This window comes from Rattus norvegicus, chromosome 1 (genome assembly GCF_036323735.1).
Source record: "Rattus norvegicus strain BN/NHsdMcwi chromosome 1, GRCr8, whole genome shotgun sequence".
Lineage (NCBI taxonomy): Eukaryota > Metazoa > Chordata > Mammalia > Rodentia > Muridae > Rattus > Rattus norvegicus.
This window is the reverse complement of record NC_086019.1, coordinates 121,280,500-121,298,401: the sequence shown is the minus strand read 5'-3', so window position 1 is coordinate 121,298,401 and position 17,902 is coordinate 121,280,500. Positions and strand designations below refer to the sequence as shown.

The 17,902-nt window shown below is 36.6% G+C and overlaps 1 long non-coding RNA gene across 5 annotated transcripts in view; it reads left to right on the top strand.

Annotated features, from left to right (window-relative positions):
• LOC134483413 (uncharacterized) overlaps window positions 1–17,902 on the top strand; it is a 723,689-nt gene that overhangs the window by 218,934 nt on the left and 486,853 nt on the right. For all 5 annotated transcript variants that reach the window (XR_010060293.1, XR_010060297.1, XR_010060294.1 and 2 more), the window contains exon 23: window positions 1,552–1,648. This is a non-coding gene — a long non-coding RNA (uncharacterized LOC134483413). The remainder of the gene's footprint in view (window positions 1–1,551; window positions 1,649–17,902) is intronic.

Genomic DNA, 17,902 nt, shown 5'->3' with positions numbered 1-17,902 from the left:
TAGGAGGCAATGTTTACAACAGCCATGCCATTTATAGAGACATCCCATAGCATTTGTTCCAGTCCTCTAGCTTTTACCCATCTGGGGACATTTAGAATCCCCAACTATGTCTGAGTACTGACTGTTGCTTATTCACAGTCCTTTATGTAAATATGTATCATTGTGCTAACAAAACATTAGTAATAAAAGTGTTATCTATGTAAATAATCAGCAACACATACCAAAGGACATAGCAGAAATATTTAAAAAGGAATTTGACAAAATGATGATTTAGAAAAACAATGTCAGTGTGTTCTTTACTAGGGTCTTTAAAATCCCTAGCTGAGTTTATTGATCATCATTGTACTATCATTCATAAATTCTGTTCTGTAGAACTGGCCTCACTTCTAATTAATAATGTGGTTGGTTAAGCACAAAATTCTTTGTACATTTGCGATGTTAATGCATTTTACCTGGCCATTCATTATTGTAGCATATAAGGATTATTAATGGATAAGAAAGCCATTATTTTTTTCTTAATGGAGCCTGAATAGTTTTTTAGAGCATTATGAAAGATAACCACCAGGGAAACATTCCTGAGTAGCACAAGGATGAATCCTCTGTGTCTAGCAAAGAATGTTTATTGTGTGTATACCTCATGACCTTATCATGAAATCTCCTGGAGCGCACTGAGGCTCTTTCCCATTTTCTCTTTTGTTCAATTATATCTGCTTTTTTATGTTGAGAGATACAGCATTAGGATTCATAAAATTATTGTCAAAATACATTTGAGTTCATATGATTTGCCTGTCTACTGCTTTCAATAAAACCTTCCATAAGTGCGATTTCTATAATCAATTAGACTCCACAATATTAAATTAATTTCTCCTTTAGGAACCTTTCTATATTGGAAATAGCTTCATGGTTAGAGATGGCAGATCATGTTTATTTATTTCCCTCAGTAGTGGGAGTCAATTCACTTTACTCTATGGAAACCATATCATGATGTCATGTTCTATGTGAGATCATATGTGAGTTAGTCACGTCTGTTACATCTGAAAGACACTGGTTCTTTGTTACATTCTTTCCATTACCAGGAGCTCTCAGTTTTCTCCCAAGAAAAAGATTCATGAGAGGTGAAGGGAGAGTATTAATAGAGAATTTGCATTTACAACTGAGTTAACACATTTCTCTTAATCTCTACACAGTGTTCAGATATGTGTCTCTGCCTTTGTTTCCACCAACAACAGATTGCAGCTTCTGTGATCATGGCTGAGTAATATACTTATTGAAGGGAAGAACAGAATATCTTTAGGATTCTTTAAATTGGTATATTGCTTTTGCAGAAAAATGGTGTTTGATATGCCCCTTGGTCCACAATCTACTTATTTCTCTTTTCTTGGACATATGAGGTATGTCAGGAACATGTCTCATGGACTGGGCATTAAATCCTTTCATGTAATTGTTACTCTCATCACATTTGTACAACTATTGCACTCGTGTACACAGTAGCCAGTCCACCATTGTAAATTGAAAGATTTCAGCTATGTTCACCTTTCCTTTTCTCCTCAGGAAGTACGAATAAATTTTCCAATCCATGAACACTATCTGGAAGGGGTGAATACTCCAGTTAGTCACCAACTTAACTTCTTCATGTTCAATGCGATAGGTAAGTGTTGTTCCATCAATATGGTTTTGCCATCTGTTTTTGTAAACCAACCAATGATGTGGATAGGAATGTAAGTTGTTTGGGAGTTTCTGTGTGATCTCAGTCATCAAAACCCAAATAGATGTAACACATACATGGCACTGGAGGGTATTTTGTTTGTGAGAGATGGCAGTTAGGTTGTACTCTCCCCATTATTATATGATGTGTTTTAAGAATATAGCATTAACATATTATATATTAAGGAGCCTCTACTGTAATACTTTTCTATAACATTCTTCAGATAGTCCACAGATTCTGGTGTCCCTTACCCCACTTTCCTCCACTTCTGCATTTAATATTCCCATTCAACTACCACATTACACCACATGTCTCCAGATTTAATTATGTTTTTAGTTATTCAGGAAAACCTTCTATAATTTCTAGTTCCTCACTCTATATCTTACCACTGAGGATTTAAGGATTCTTACAAGCATTAGTAAGGATTAAAACCTAGGGGTTGGGGATTTAGCTCAGTGGTAGAGCACTTGCTAGGCAAGGCCCTGGGTTCCGTCCTCAAATCTGAAAAAAAAATAAGACAAAAATAACAAAACCTAAGAAGCAATTTTAAGTGATAACATCCTAAATTTTTCTTTGGGGTTCTGAGTACCTCACTCAGGATGATTTTTCTCACTCAGGATGACTTTTTCATAGTTCTATTCACTTAAGTAAGAGTTCCATGATTTTATTATTTCAAGAAGTGAGTTACATTTCATGGAGTTAATGTACCATATTTTCATTATTCATTCAATTGTGTGTGGACACAGTGTTGAGTGATATCTGGGTTAAGAAGACAAAAGACCAAAATGTGGATGCATAAATCCTACATAGAAGGGAGAACAAAATAATCACAGGAGATAGAGGAAGGGAGGGACCTGGAAGGAAGAGAGGAGGGAGAGGGGAAAAGACAGGACAAGATCAGGTATTGGAAGCAATAGAAGAAAAATACAGAAAATCAGGAAACTGAATGGAAATAATTAGCAGTGGGGACTGCAGAACTGGTGTATCTCCTAATAATTCCCGGTCGCCAGGGAAACAAGAGGCTCCTAGGACCAAACAGGGATGTCTTTAGCAAAAGTACCCCAAAAAGGGAGATAGGACCTCTAGATACCACCTGCACTAGATAGGCACCACCACTAGTTGAGGGATGGGGCCACCCACCAATCTCAAATATTTTAATCTAGAAATTAAAATTTCTGACAACAGGAAAGACGGGCCCCAAAATTGGAATAGAACCTGAAGGCAAGGCCATTCAGAGACTGCCCTATCAAGGAATCTGTTCCTTCTGCAGACACCAAACCCCAACCCTTCTGCTGATTTCAAGAAGCACTTGCTGACAGGAGCCTGGTATGGCTGTTCCCTGAGTGGTTCTATCACCACCTAACCAAATAGATGCAGATATAGCCAATCATCAGACTGAGCCTTGGAGACCACAATGGGATAGCTAGGGGAAGGACTGAAGGACCAGAAGGCGATTGCAACCCCATTGAAAGAACAATATGATTTAAACAGACCAGCCAGAGCTACCAGAGTAAACCACCAACCAAAGAGTATACCTGGAGATCCACATGGCTATTGATTCTTGTGTAGCAGAGGATGGCCTTATCTAATATCAACAGGAGGAAAGGCCCTTGGTCCTCTGGATTCCTAAGACCACACCTAGGATGATGCTAGAGTGATGAGGCAGGAGTAGATGAATGGGTAGAGAGGCACGTTCATAGAGGCAAAGGGAATGGGGAGAGAAGGAATGGGATGGGGCGTTGTGGAGGGATAACAGGTAAAAGGGATATCATTTGAAGTGTAAATGAATAGAATGATGAATTAAAAAATTAATGACAAGTAACTTGAAAAATTCTTTCAATGTAAGAATGACCATGTCATTTTCCTCAGAATCCAAGGAGGTAGCAGTGCTCTTAACAGCCCTAGATCCAGATTCTTCCCACATTTATATCCATTAGTACTCTCAGATCACTGCCAAGAAATATACTTGTTTTCAGTAAGGCCAGAACACTGGGTCTGTACTATGTGGAAATGTACTGTATGATATAAAACATTCAGCACAAATGGTGGGTCCTGTTTACCTCTGAATGCATGTATGCCTCAAAACTACCCATGCCGATAGTTTATTCTTAAAAGTTTTTTTTTCACATCCGCATATTGTACAAATCAGTTCCTTGTGAAAGCAACCACTGAAGCCTCCTTCTAGGATGATTACACTAAAAAGGCTTCAACCTCTAACACACTATTAAACTATTAAAAATGATCAGTTCAACTTGTATTACCATATTAAAGATTTTTTGTCTGCAATTTTCTATTAATCTTTGATAGGTTATGTTTTTTTCTATAATAAAATTAATCCTGTTCCTGAAGTATTTATTTCCTCTCTTACAAACAAATATATTTGTTTTCCATTGGTGTCTGTAAGGCTCAGTCTGATGATTGACTCTATCTGCATCTATTTTGGTTAGGTCCTGATAGAATCGCTCAGGGAACAGCCATACCAGGCCCCTGTGAGCAAGTTCTTCTTGACATCATATACATATATATATATCATATATCTTATACCACAATTCTGAATTTTTGCAGCCTAGTAGTAATGATTTTCACTTTTTGTATGTTACCTTCAGGCCGTGTAATATATTTTTTGTTAAATTGTACTAAATCTTTAGTCACTTTCAGTCCTTGGATTTTTATAATATTTCCCTAGTCATACTTACTACTCAAATGTTATTTTTTGATAGCAAAGCAACAATTTCTCCCCAAAAAATGGAACTAAATATCATATATATGTAAAGACATAGGTAAAATATAGTTTTCCCATTGCCTGGCAAATCACCACGTCCCAGTGTGGAACTTCTTTCTTTGACTTCATATATGAACTGAACTAAGAAATTCTTGTTTCAGAACACTCCTAAAATATTTTGGTTGCAAAATCAGAGAGGGTAGTTAAGGAAATAAATATTGTCAACTAATAATAAATAATACGTTTGTGATCAGAAGTCTTCCAACTTCTGTCCATCCCTGGGGTTCTAATGAATCATCCTTTTCAGTCACAAATTTTCACCAAGAATTCTTGTATATATTTTTGTCAAGACCTATAGAGCATTCAAAGCCAAAGTTTCCAGTTGTCTCAATAGCCAACTATAAAATAATAGATTTAACATTTTTAGAAAACACATGAGGATGAAATAAGTATTACAAATATTCTCTCACAAGCTCATAGATATTGTCTGAAATTTAATTTTTATTTAGCTACAGGACTGCTTTTAGAAGTAGTCCTCTTACTTTTTCAACCTTAGTTCTCTCACAGTTTTATTTTCCTCAGAGAAATGATTCTCTATACTATAAACCTGCTTCCAAAATCACCCATATATCACAAGTGGATGATTAAAGCATTGTTTATAAAGTTCAAATTTTAAGTACTTAATCCTAAGACTGCTCTCTCGCAAGAAAGTAACTCATAGATTAAACAGAAATTTATATAACACCTAAGTTCATCATTTTCCTATTTTAGAGTTTTTAAAAAGAAACCGGAGCCCAAAAAATGATTAATTTCAATATTGTTTTCTATATTATTTTATGCATTTCAAAAATTTGAGCTCTCTTTTTCAAGTAAGACCCACATATGGTTAAAGGAAATATCATAAAATTTACATAGTGTATTGGTGGAAGCAATTTGGAATCATGATACATTACTCACTTTGCCTTTACTGGTATCCTTCCTTCATGCAAGGTCACAGAAGCATTAATGTATATCATGATGGTACTTTCTTCGATATGCAGTATTTTAATTATTTAATAACCATGAATCCATGGACAGAACCATCCAAAAGGTTTATGGAATCTATCAACTATTTTGTATATGATTATTTCCATGCCACATAGTTTTACACAGAAAATACCATATGTGCTAAAACTGAAAATTGCATATATCAACTTATATAATATAAACAAGAATTTCTGCCTTCCCATTTAAACAATAAAATATACCTATACATTTTATGCAAGGGTATGCAAGATTTTCTATTCTTTGAATATTTTCATGGTACACAAATTTATTGGTATGATTATGAATTATGGATTGATTTAAATCAGTAAGACTTAGCATGGTAATAGTGGTCACTGTGCAAGTAGTATGAAGGCCCTGTTTAGTTGCAGGATCCTACTAGAGAAAACTGTGCCAATTATAGGTTTCCTTTTGGGACTCAAATCCAACTAAAATGTTGGTAATTCTCATGATAGGCAGTTCATCACTGTATCAGAAGTATTCATTGTCAGAAAGTATTTCCAAGCTTGACAAAGTGGTGATTATACTTCTTCTGCAGTAGCCTGCTTCATTTAGTCTGGTACTATGAAAGCTATCCACTAAGGTACACAGTAGAAGCAAGCTTATTGGTCAATGCTCGATACATTCACTCTGTTCTTTGACTTAACCATGTGTTGACCTCAGCAATAGGGTCTTACTCTCAAATTCTGTATGGTAACCAAGAAGGTTTGTAATGGGATGGACTGTATGCGAATTTTCTGGAAAGTAAATTCAAAGTAGACATCCCAATCTGGCACTGGACAATGTACTTGTCTGGCTATAGTGTCCTGTGGAGAAACCATTGTCTTATTACTAGTTAACCTTATTTGAAAAAAGTATATATATATATATATATATATATATATATATATAGTGTGTGTGTGTGTGTGTGTGTGTGTGTGTGTGTGTGTGTGTGTGTGTGTAGAGAAGCCCCTCTTGCAGAAGCTTGATTCCATATGCCTTTCTCAAAACGACTTTAGGGATATTTATCCTTCCTCACATTCACTTCTCACATCTCAGCTTTTACTAGCATCACCATGTAGTTCAGTGGTTTGTATATGGTTGGCCCAGCTAGTTGCACTATTTGGTGATGTAGTTTTGTTGGAGTATGTGTGTCCCTGTATGTGTGGTCTTTAATAACCACATCTTAGCTACCTGAGATTCAATCTTCTGCTTGCTGCCTTCATAATGTAAGTGTAACTCTCAACTCTTATAGCTCCATGTCTGCCTTAAAACTTCTATGCTTCTACCTTGAAGATAATAGACTGAACCTGTGAACCTGTAAGTCGGTCACAACTCGATGTGATCTTTATAAGTTTTGCATGGTTCATGGTTTCTGTTCACAGAATTAAAAGCCTTATTAAGACACTTAGTCTGTCACTAGTTTCCCTTCATATTTATACAATTGTTTTTTAAAAACTCCCCTATAATGAAATACAGACCCATGATATTATCAGTTTCCTGACGTGTATATTTATTACAAGAACATATATATATATATATATATATATATATATATATATATATATATATATATGTGTGTGTGTATGTATGTATATACATATATATATATGAAAATCATTTTTAACTTTTTAAAACTTAATTTTATATTTTAATTCTTCCCTTTACATTATGCTCATTGTCCCCCTCCCAAATCACCACCCCTCCCACAAACTTTCCTCTATTCTTCCTCTCCCCTTCTGAGCAGGTGAGGCCTGCCTAGGCATCCTCCCACCCTGGCAATTCAGACAAAGGTGTTTGCTGTTGAAGCCTGACAATTTGAGTTTGCTCTCTAGAATATGTACACATGCACATGTAGTGAACTGACAATCCAAATCTTTCTGTAACCTTTACATGTGGTCATGGTGCACACACACACACACACACACACACAAACACACACACACACAATCACACACACACAATCACACACACACACACACGAGGTAGAAAATAAAGTTAAGTAAGTTAGGGCAGAAGAAGGGGAGGTAGGTAGAAGTAGAAGAAGAGAGAGAGAGAGAGAGAGAGAGAGAGAGAGAGAGAGAGACAGAGAGACAGAGAGACAGAGAGACAGAGAGAGACAGAGAGACAGAGAGACAGAGAGACAGAGAGATAGAGACAAAGACACACACAGAGAAAAAGAGACAGAAAGAGAGAAACAGAGAGAGAAAGAGGCAGAGAGAGAAAGAGAGACAGAGAGATGAGGCCAGCCAACCACATGTGGAGAACAGGGAGGGGTAGAAGGGAGTCAGAGAAAGAGAAGAGAGGCCAAAAGTCCAATTTATTGCAAGCCAAGCCTACCTGGCTCTTGCTAATATCTGTTTGGTGGAGCCTAAAAGAAAGCACGTTAAGGTGCTAAAATTCCTCCATTTTTGTCTAATAAAAAATAGGAGAAACTAGAAAGACGTGATGGTGTATCAGCAATAGATTCAATGTGACCTTTAGCTGCTTCTTGCTGACTTTGGAGTGATATTTCTCTAGGAAACCTAAGAAAATGGGGATAGAGATGCTGGTCAAGTCTTAGGAGATTTCTAAGTTTCCTTGCAGTTTGGGGTCTGTCCATTTGTAGTTTGGAAGGTGAAGGCCCAGAAAAGTACTTGTTTCTATGAGAATAGGCTGGAGCTTCTGTGGGTTGCTCTCCTGGACTGTCCTGGATATAGAGTTTTAGTAAATGCCCGGATTCGTCAAAATGCTGAAACATGTGCCCTCATGTATGCCACCAGTCCCAACCACACACAAACATAGAAACACACACACTTAACATGCATGCACACACACGCGCACGTGCACACACACACACACACACACACACACACATACACACACACGAGGTAGAAAATAAAGTTAAGTAAGTTTGGGGAAGAATAAGTTTTCATAAGTGTATATTTGAAACCCTTAAGCCTTGGTGGTTGAGATGAGAGTTTCAAACCCAGGGAACAGGAGAGGAATAGGTAACAGTTAGAAACTTGGCTATTGATTGGAAGATGGAGCCTGTTTGGTCCATGAGAGGTAGATCTGAGTGTGTTTCCTGGAGCGTATGAATTTACAAAAGAGATGCTTGTTAATACCATGAACAGTGTTTAAACTGAGCTTAGGGAAGACAAAAGTCTTTTGCAGAGCAGAAGGAGAAAGAAGGGCTTCTTGCTAGGAGAATGAATAGGTATAAATTTAGTATAATGAAAAGCATTTTTAGGTGTGCATTAAAAAGTCAATCAAAATTTGATGTTCTTGTGAATTTGATTGTTGATCACATGAATTTAGTGTATGAAACATCAAGTCTGTAGATAGAAGACGGCCAAAGGGAACTTAAATTTGTAACTTTTATAGATGATAGTTTAAATATAGCATGAGATACAGTTTAAGTATATATTTAGAAGACAATCAAAGGAAACAAAATTTGAACTTGTGATTATTAAAGTTGGGTCATATAGTGGAATGTTTTACTATGGTTAGGCTAATTTATCAAAACTTCCTTGATAAGAATTAAAATTTTAAACTGTTAAAGTCCTAATACAACAATGACATAGTAAGGGGAAGAAATATGAAATATTTAGTAACTGAAAACTCAGGTTAGGTAAGGAATTATCAGAAGATTTCATCTGTGTAAGTTCATCTGAACTTGTATATCCTTTACCATGAAGTCTATGAGCAAGGCAAACCTTTGTATTTTAATAACAGATCTGATATTCTTAATTAGTTAGTGAATAGACTAATGACCAAATATATTAGTGGGTTACCTTGGGGTAAGGGTCTAGTTGTCTGTTTTTAGCTGTCACACTTTCATTAGTTAGCTTCAATGTAATCAGAAATCTGGGAAGAATAAATTATAATCTAAATTTAATATATTAATTAAAATGACATAGGTTAGTCTGTAGATCATTACCTAAACAGTTTATCCAGGTCCCTGGGTTCTCCATCACAACTCATGCAAAGGTAGTCTGCCCATCAGGCTTGGAAGATGAGAGGCTCTCCAGTAGAGAAGGAATTTTGGAGCAATGACTCACCTTGTCCTAGGCAATATGAGACATTTAATTCTCTGGGTGTCCTCTGTTTGTCTACAGATTAGGGTGAGCCCTGGCAGCAGGCAAGAAAATGACCTCATCTCTCATAGTGGCCATTGTACCGTAATCCAGGTAGAGACACTTGTCGTTCTGACATCATCTTGGAGATCTTGTGCCAGGTATCTGTGAGGATTTGGAGGTCTCTATCTGTCCTAGTAATCTTAAACATTTCATGTTATAAAAAGCAGATTTCTGACACGATTGAGAGGATGTTACATATATATGAATTAGACAATCTATGTCTGTTTTTAATTATTGGTTCTGACTAGTATCAAGGAAGCACAGAGATTATGACTTAATGTTTTCAGTAATAACAGCATCAAAACATTGGCTAAACACATATTTAAGGCAGTGATCATATTTACTGTTGTAAATCTTTAAATGAGTATTAAAATTATTTACCACAGCTAGACAGAAATAGTATGAAACCTTTATCTTTATTGTTAAGTGTCCATGGCATCTTTAATTCAGGCCGTTCTCGTAATGAGAGATGTCATGTGAGGAATACACATAACAAAGATGGCAAAAAGTCATGGGTTGCCTTCATCCAAGATGGTGCTGTAGCTATAGCTCCACTGGTGTTTGTTATATCTCTGAGCTGAATGACAGTTTCCTGTAGAAGCATGGCTATGTATCAGCAGAGGAAAACGTGCAAAGATACAAATAGACATGTTCTGCTGGTGGCCAGGTCATTATTTTTTAATGTTAGGAGATTTCCTCCCTGTCACTTCAAGCAGCCTCTGCGACTGTGCGGTTCCAAGCAGCATGATCTAAGCAGTGCAGTCTAAATGGTGGTGTGGCACATCTGAGGCAGGCCCATGGAGCATCTCTGCTCCTCCTTCTCACGACAGAGCTGGCTTAGAGCTAGGGTATATCAGAATGGAAAGAAATAAGAAGTAAAAAATTCCAAGGAGGCAGAAATTTAAGACTTTCTGCTAAACCAAATAGCTGTCAACAGCAGTGAAACAAGACCTGGAGAGATAAAGGTTCAGGGAGCAGAGAGCAAGGTAGTTGGATCAAGGAATAAAGTGGTTGTGAGGGAAGGTGGGCAAAATCCTATACATAGAACCCTTCCATTTTTCACATTGCTGGTGAGCGTTGTAAAAGTTTTTTCAATGTGCGGTTAAGAGGCCATTTAGAGTTATTATCTTTCAGGTATTGGAAACAAATTTGGAAGCCTTTAAGACCAGGAGACATCCCAATACAGAGGTTAAAAATAGCAATGAAGCCATTATCTTTGAGTGAGAATAGGAGTTATTAACCTTATTACTTCCAGAAACCCAATGATAAGTTAATAATTAAGAATGGAATGGTCAACTAGTGCAGTTTGTCAGGACAGTAGGAGATAAACTAGGGGTTGAGCTATGACCAACACCTGAGTTGTGGAGCCAGTGCCAAAGGTAGAATGATTTACCTAGGCCTAGTATTTTTTATCAGTGAGAGAGAAACCATCATAGGAAGAGAAATAGAACTCACACAAGGGTAGAGGTCCTAAGAGGAGGAGTCAGCTAGAAAGGCCAATATTGTAGGCTATGAATACCTCTGCTGCCAAGGAAACTAGAGGGGGTGGATGTGAGCTGAATAGAGACCAGTGGCCTTTTATCCTGACTAATGTGTGAGTGGTGGGAGGACTTCTTTTGTGAGTGGTGGGAGGTCGTCTTTCCAACTTGCCCCTGTTTGGGAAGAAAGGAATATCAAGAAAATGGCTGGAAAGTGTGTGAGGTGGCAGGAAATGTGAACCTGCCAGTTTGCAAAACGAAATTAGTACACCAAATGCTGTGTTTTATAAATCCAAGGATATATTTTTATGGAACACAGTTTTGTGTGATGGGATTTCTCAGCAGACCCATGCAGAGGCATCCATTCCTCCAAGGTAAGAGCCATAAGATGGGTCTAGTGTAGAATAGAGTTGTTTAGGGTCATGGGAAGTGTAGGTAAGAAAACAGTAGAGACAAAGAAGAGGGTGGAGATAAGGGGAGGAGGAGGCTAGTCAGGAATACATCTAGGAAGGGGAGATGTAGTAATGGAGTGAGAGAAGAAAGTCAGGAAGAAAAAAAGGCATAGAGAGAGTCTAAACACTCCCTTTTATATCTAGCCAGGCCTACCTGGCAGTATGTAGGTAACGATTGGGTAGGACCTAGAAGAAATGCTAAGGTGCAAACACATTTACTAATTCCTTATTTATTTCCTATGTAGTCTTTAACTTGCAGAAAGGATATTGCTATGTCATATTTTTATTTACTGGAAAATTATTGTGTAGGAACATTTAAAATCAGAAGCCTTTCTACATTTTTATTCTCATATTCAGCAGACATTTATATCACCAAGGATTAAATGTGCATAGAAGAGACTGAGTGATGTTTCTGCTTATGAAAACAAGGAGTGCTTTACAAGATTTCCAAGAAATTATACCAGGAATTTTGAAACTACATGGAACTGCATTTCTGAAGAAATACACAGACTTTGGCATCAATATACTTCTACATTGTGTTCCCGAACAAACACACACATGCACACACACACACAGAGAGAGAGAGAGAGAGAGAGAGAGAGACAGAGACAGAGACAGAGACAGAGACAGAGACAGAGAAATACAAAGGGAGACAGAGAGACAGAGAGAGGCAGAGAGAAGAATATACAGACAGACAGAGGCTGAGAGACAGATAGAGAGAACGAGAGAAACAGAGAGAAATATACATAAATGATTAAAAATAAAGTGACTGGGAAACCTGGGAATTTACCAAGAGTGAACAAAGAGCCCTACTTGAGAGACACGATCCGGGATGACTAAAGGTCTTGGATTGTAGAGATCAAGGTATTCAACAACATAAAATAGGATTAAGAATCCCTTGCACTTGCAGAGTTGTAATGTGTTAGTGGGCCCACTAACAGTGCTATCTCCAAACCCTGCTATCAGATGTCTCTTTGGTGAAGAACTGCAGCTTCGATGGCACTGTGTGCCTTCTGTTTTACCAGGGTCCACGTGTCTACTTGGCCTTGAAGTTCTCTGTTACCTTCAAAAATGCCACTAACAAAACTGCATTTGTCTCATTTATTCAACTGAGCCAATATCCAGAGACCTGGAGAGAGTCTTTGCCAACATCTTTCCGGTAACTGAATCTCCAGAGCTGAAGGGAAAAAATGATGATTTTCAGATGCTCGAAGGGAACCTGATGTTGGAAAAAGACTCCTTATCCATTAAATTCACCATATCCATTATCCATGTTGCTAAAATAAATGTAGTGATTGAAAGCATAATAATGAATCTAGGTATCCATGGTGTCACCTGACTTTCCATCTAGCATTTAAGAAGCCAAAGCTGTTGATCTCAGAGTTCAAAGCATGTCTATTCTAAAATGTGAGGTACAAGTCCAGAAAATTCTAATGAGTAATACTCTGTTTTAAAAATAAACAAAAAAGTAAATAAAAATTATATCATAGCAATGTTTTTTAAAACACGAGGGAAATAAACTTCATTACTGAAAGATAAACCAATTATTTTATTAAACAACAAATATTTTGTACATGGTAAGGTTTTCACTTACATGAACACATAGGAAAGTTTAAAAATCCACCTAATCAAGTAAAACCTGAATAGTGCAGAATGTTTTAAGGGAGAATCTATTATTCCTTAATCATTTCTCATCATAGTACTTCAAGTATAGAGAGCTTTTGTATGTTCCCTAGTTTCGGTTATGTTTTTCCTAAGCACTCTTTCTTTCCTTTAGAAATCTAAAGATGACTATAAATCTCCATTATGTATCCCCGTTGCCCCGGAAATACATTAATTTTACTCCTAACTGATTTCTAAAGAGCTTGTGAAGATCCCCTCTTCCATACTAGCAATAGGAAAGCCTAAAGCTCGTCACTTCCTCCTTATGCCGTTAGCTTTAGAACAGATTTTGAATCCCTGGAGCCTGGAAACATGCACACATGTGTGACTGCATGGTTGTGCTGGCTCACAGGCACAGACTGGGGTTTGGGACTGTGATTAATCAAGTCAGTGCAGCAGGTTCAGTTCTGAGAAAAGCAGTCAAAGGTGCCTGTTACCTCCACCCTAGGAATGATCAGCAAGGCAGGGCAGCACCCAAGGTCAGCTCCCACTTTGATCCTGTGTTTTTTAGGTAGACATGATTTTTGCACATTAAGTGTTTCAAATATGTAGCAATTAGAAAATTATTCTATATATCTCACGTCTTTGAAGGATCAGATCAGAAAACTATTACATGTGTACCTGACTTCATTTTTTCCTGTCCTGTGTTGTGTTAGCTGCAGTGGCCCTCCCCTTGAGCCTGTGCCCTGTCACTTTATCTGAGTTCTCTTACAAAGTTAAAACATTAACATTTCAAAGAGCTGACAGTATTGTGGATTATTGGTGTATGGGAATAATGGCAATCAGATAAAAAAAGAACATTTGTGTTGGTATACAGGTGCTGCATAAAAATAATATTTCTACAGGTATTTAAATTAGGTTTTGCCACACCCTGAACGATATGAAGGGGAAAAATCACTTGAAGTTTAATATACAGATTATCGTCAGAGGGAAACCACAGCACTAGGAGTTCTTACACAATGATACTTATAATAAAGAAAAGGGGTTTCCAAATTGGCTTTAACAGAGGGTAGTGGAGAGTAAATTCAGATGTATGAAGTCCCAAAATATGGAAATGTGGGATATCTTTTACACTACACACACACACACACACACACACACAGGATATATATATGTGTGTGTGTGTGTGTGTGTGTCTGTGTGTGTATGTGTATGTATATGTATATGAATATGTATATGTATACGTATATGTATATGTATATGTATATATATATATATGTATATATATAACAGTGTTACAGAATAATAAACTTATTTTCTAAGATCTAATAAGGTAACCTAGTTTGAATGTTTACAGTCCTTTATTTTCCTTTGATTTTTGTTATTTATTAGTATTTCTTAAATTTTGTAATGTTGAACAAATTCCACAATAAACTGGCAGGTTAGGGATTACATTCTTTGGATATGTTATCTTTTTTATTTTGGCTCTGCCCCCTGAATGATTGAAATATATGTGATAGGAAAATAATGTGCTAATTTTTGGTTATTGGCCATTCTTCATCAGAAAAATCAACAATGACGTGAATTGTCTTTTTCTTTTGTTTGTTTGTTTGTTTGCAGTTGATTTGTAACTGTATTTTTCATTGAAATGTATCGTATTTTATATTTTCATTGAAAATTTATTTTAATACAATCAACCATAATTGCAGTTTCCTTTTTTTACTCCTCACAGTTCCTCCCCACCTCCATTCCCTTCTATAACTAATTCCTTTTTTTCTTTAGAACCACGCATCCCAAATTATAACAACCAAGCACAATGAAATGAAATATAATAAGATAAACAAAAACCATGATACTGAGTGTTGACAAGGCAACCCAACAGGAGAAAACTTGCAAAAGAAATAGGCAGAAGAATCAGAAACCCACTTCCTAACATATGTAGGAATCCCATAAAAACACTAAATTGAATTTTATAAGATATGAACAGAAGACCCAGTGCACGCAATTATAAACTCTTGAACACAGTGATCCACAGAGACATGTCATATCCTTTATGTCATTGTATTTTGTTTTCTATTTCAAAATGTTGTTTGGATTTAAAATTTTAATGTATTTCCAAGTAAAGGACTGTTGTGACTAATGCCAACAGCACTTTGAGGGGTCTTGAAGGTTTTTGCTTCTGTGTTGATTAATATAGATATAGCATATTAATACCAAACCACACACTTTTGTTATTTAGCTATGTCATATAAATTTACATCTGACATAATGTCTTCTTTTTTTTTTCCGGGGTTGGGGACCGAACCCAGGGCCTTGCGCTTGCTAGGCAAGCATTCTACCATCGAGCTTAAATCCCCAACCCATGACATAATGTCTTCTACAACTCTTTTATTATTCATGTTTTCTTTATACAATAATTGTGTTTTTTGTTTCCATATAACGTTACAGCTATATTGTTTTAGTTGGCATGGGTATTACTGATTACTACATTGAATAAGTGAATTCCTTTTGTTAGAATGGCAATTTTCATAAGAATAGTCCTGATAATCCATGACCATAAAAGACATGTCAAGCTCTGTTTTCTGTTTTAATTTTCTTAAATTTGCAATTCTTATACCTTACATTTTCATTGTAAACTTTTGAATTTTCTACAGTTATCATATATAATATATATTGTATGTACACATACACACACATATATGTATATACATACATAAATGATACTTTTCATAACATGGTGTTAATATATATTTATAATATATTTAACAATGTTGCACATAAATTTATAATATATATGTATTGTAAAGGATAGTGTGTCTATTATTTCTTTCTCAAAATATTTATTACAGAAACATTATTTTTTCACTAACTTTTAATCCTGGAACATTACTGAATGTAATTACTAGCACTATGCAGTTTCTGGTTATATATTTAGTACCTTTTACTTATAGAATCCTATCATATTTAAATGATAATGAATTGACTTCTGCTTTTCTTACTCCTAATGCCTTTATAACTTACACACTTGTTGCTTCCCTAAGATTCCTAATATTGTACTGAATAAGACATGGAATGTGTCCTTCCTAGTCTTGTTTCTGATTTTAATGAAAATACTTTGAGTTTCTTCATTTACTAGGATGCTAGATCTGAGTTAGTCCTTTCTTGCCTTAATGCTGGAATGGGTTCACTTTATCCTTACCAGTGACCACATTTCTAAGGAAACAGGACACTTGCTTCCCTACTAGACATTTACTCCAATAGCAATGTCTGCATGCATGGTTGGAGTTTTGAGAAAACCTTCATCCTCCTTCCTTGAATTTGTCCTTGGTCTTGTGACAGGTGTACCTTTAACTGTAACCATTGGAGTTCATATTTACAAGAGCCATGACATTTATAGAGACAACATTTCACAGCATTTCTCTAATCCTCTAGCTTTATTTAATTTCTGCAACTTTTTCTTTAATATTTCTTGATGCCAAAGCAGGCTGTTTGAGATGTCCCAACTGCGGCTGAATAATAATAGTCCTTATTCTCAGTATTTTTAGTAGTTATTCATTCTATTGCTAATCAGCACCCACTATAATAAGAGTCTTATCTACTCAAAGAATCATGAGAATGTAACTATGGAAATAAACAGAATAGTTAAAAGGGTATTTGACATAATGACCATTTAGGAAAATAATATTATTATATTCTCTGCTAGGATCTACAAATTTCTTAGGTATGTTTGCTGCCAATGTTGCAGTACCATTCCGGAATTCTCTGCTGCAGAAAAGGCATTGATTCTAATCAAGAATGAGGTTGGTTACTTGAATAAGTAGTATTACCAAAATTACACTACAAGTGCATTTGACCTGGAAGGCCAATAATTTAGCATTTAAGGTTTATCAATGGATAAGAAAATTATGAAGTTCTCCCCTGTACTTAGAAAATACAGAGTCATCTTCTAGCACTATTAAAACTATCCAGCAAGGAAAGTTTCCAGTATAGCTTAAGTTTGATTTCTCAACGTGAAGCAAATAGAATGTAAAGTCTCTGTAATAACGGTCTTACCATGATGCTAAATAAGGCTGCCCTCTGCTACACATATAGCTGGAGACATGGACTCAGTTACTATACTGATTGTTTGGTACTTGGGGGCTCAGAAGAATCCAGTTAGTTGATAAAGCTGTTCCTCCAGAGATTGCAAACCATACATTGGCTGCATTCCTTCCCATAATTCTTCCATTGGGGTCCCTGGGATCAGTCTACCTGCTGCCTGTCAGGAGTTGCATCTATCTTAGGTGCTAGAGCCTCTAAAAGGATAGTTATAACAGATTCTTATCTGAAAACACTTCTTGGCAGCAATAGTAGTTTTTGCCTCTGCAAATGGATGGTTGCCAAAGTGGGCAGGTACTAGATAGCCTCTCCTTCAGTCTCTGATTCATTTTTTTTTTTGCATTTGCTTTACACATGAACATTTCTGGGTTAAAGAATTTGAGATGGGTGGATGACTCTATCCCTCAATTGGAGACCATGTCTATCTATGAAAGTTGGTTTCTTCAAGTAGTATCTCCACGCTTTTGGGTATCCTAGCTAACATCATCCCTCTTAGGTCCTGAGGGCCTCTTGCATCCCTGGCATCTAGGACTTTCTAGTCCCCCTCCATACCTCAAGCCTGCATCATATTTGTATTCATTTTCCAGTCATTCTGCACTTCTCTCCAATCTCATCCCACAACTGACCCTCCCCTCCCTTTATCCCCCCACAACCGACTCCCCTATTCCAAGTCCTTCCTTGCCTCTGCCTCCCATGATTAT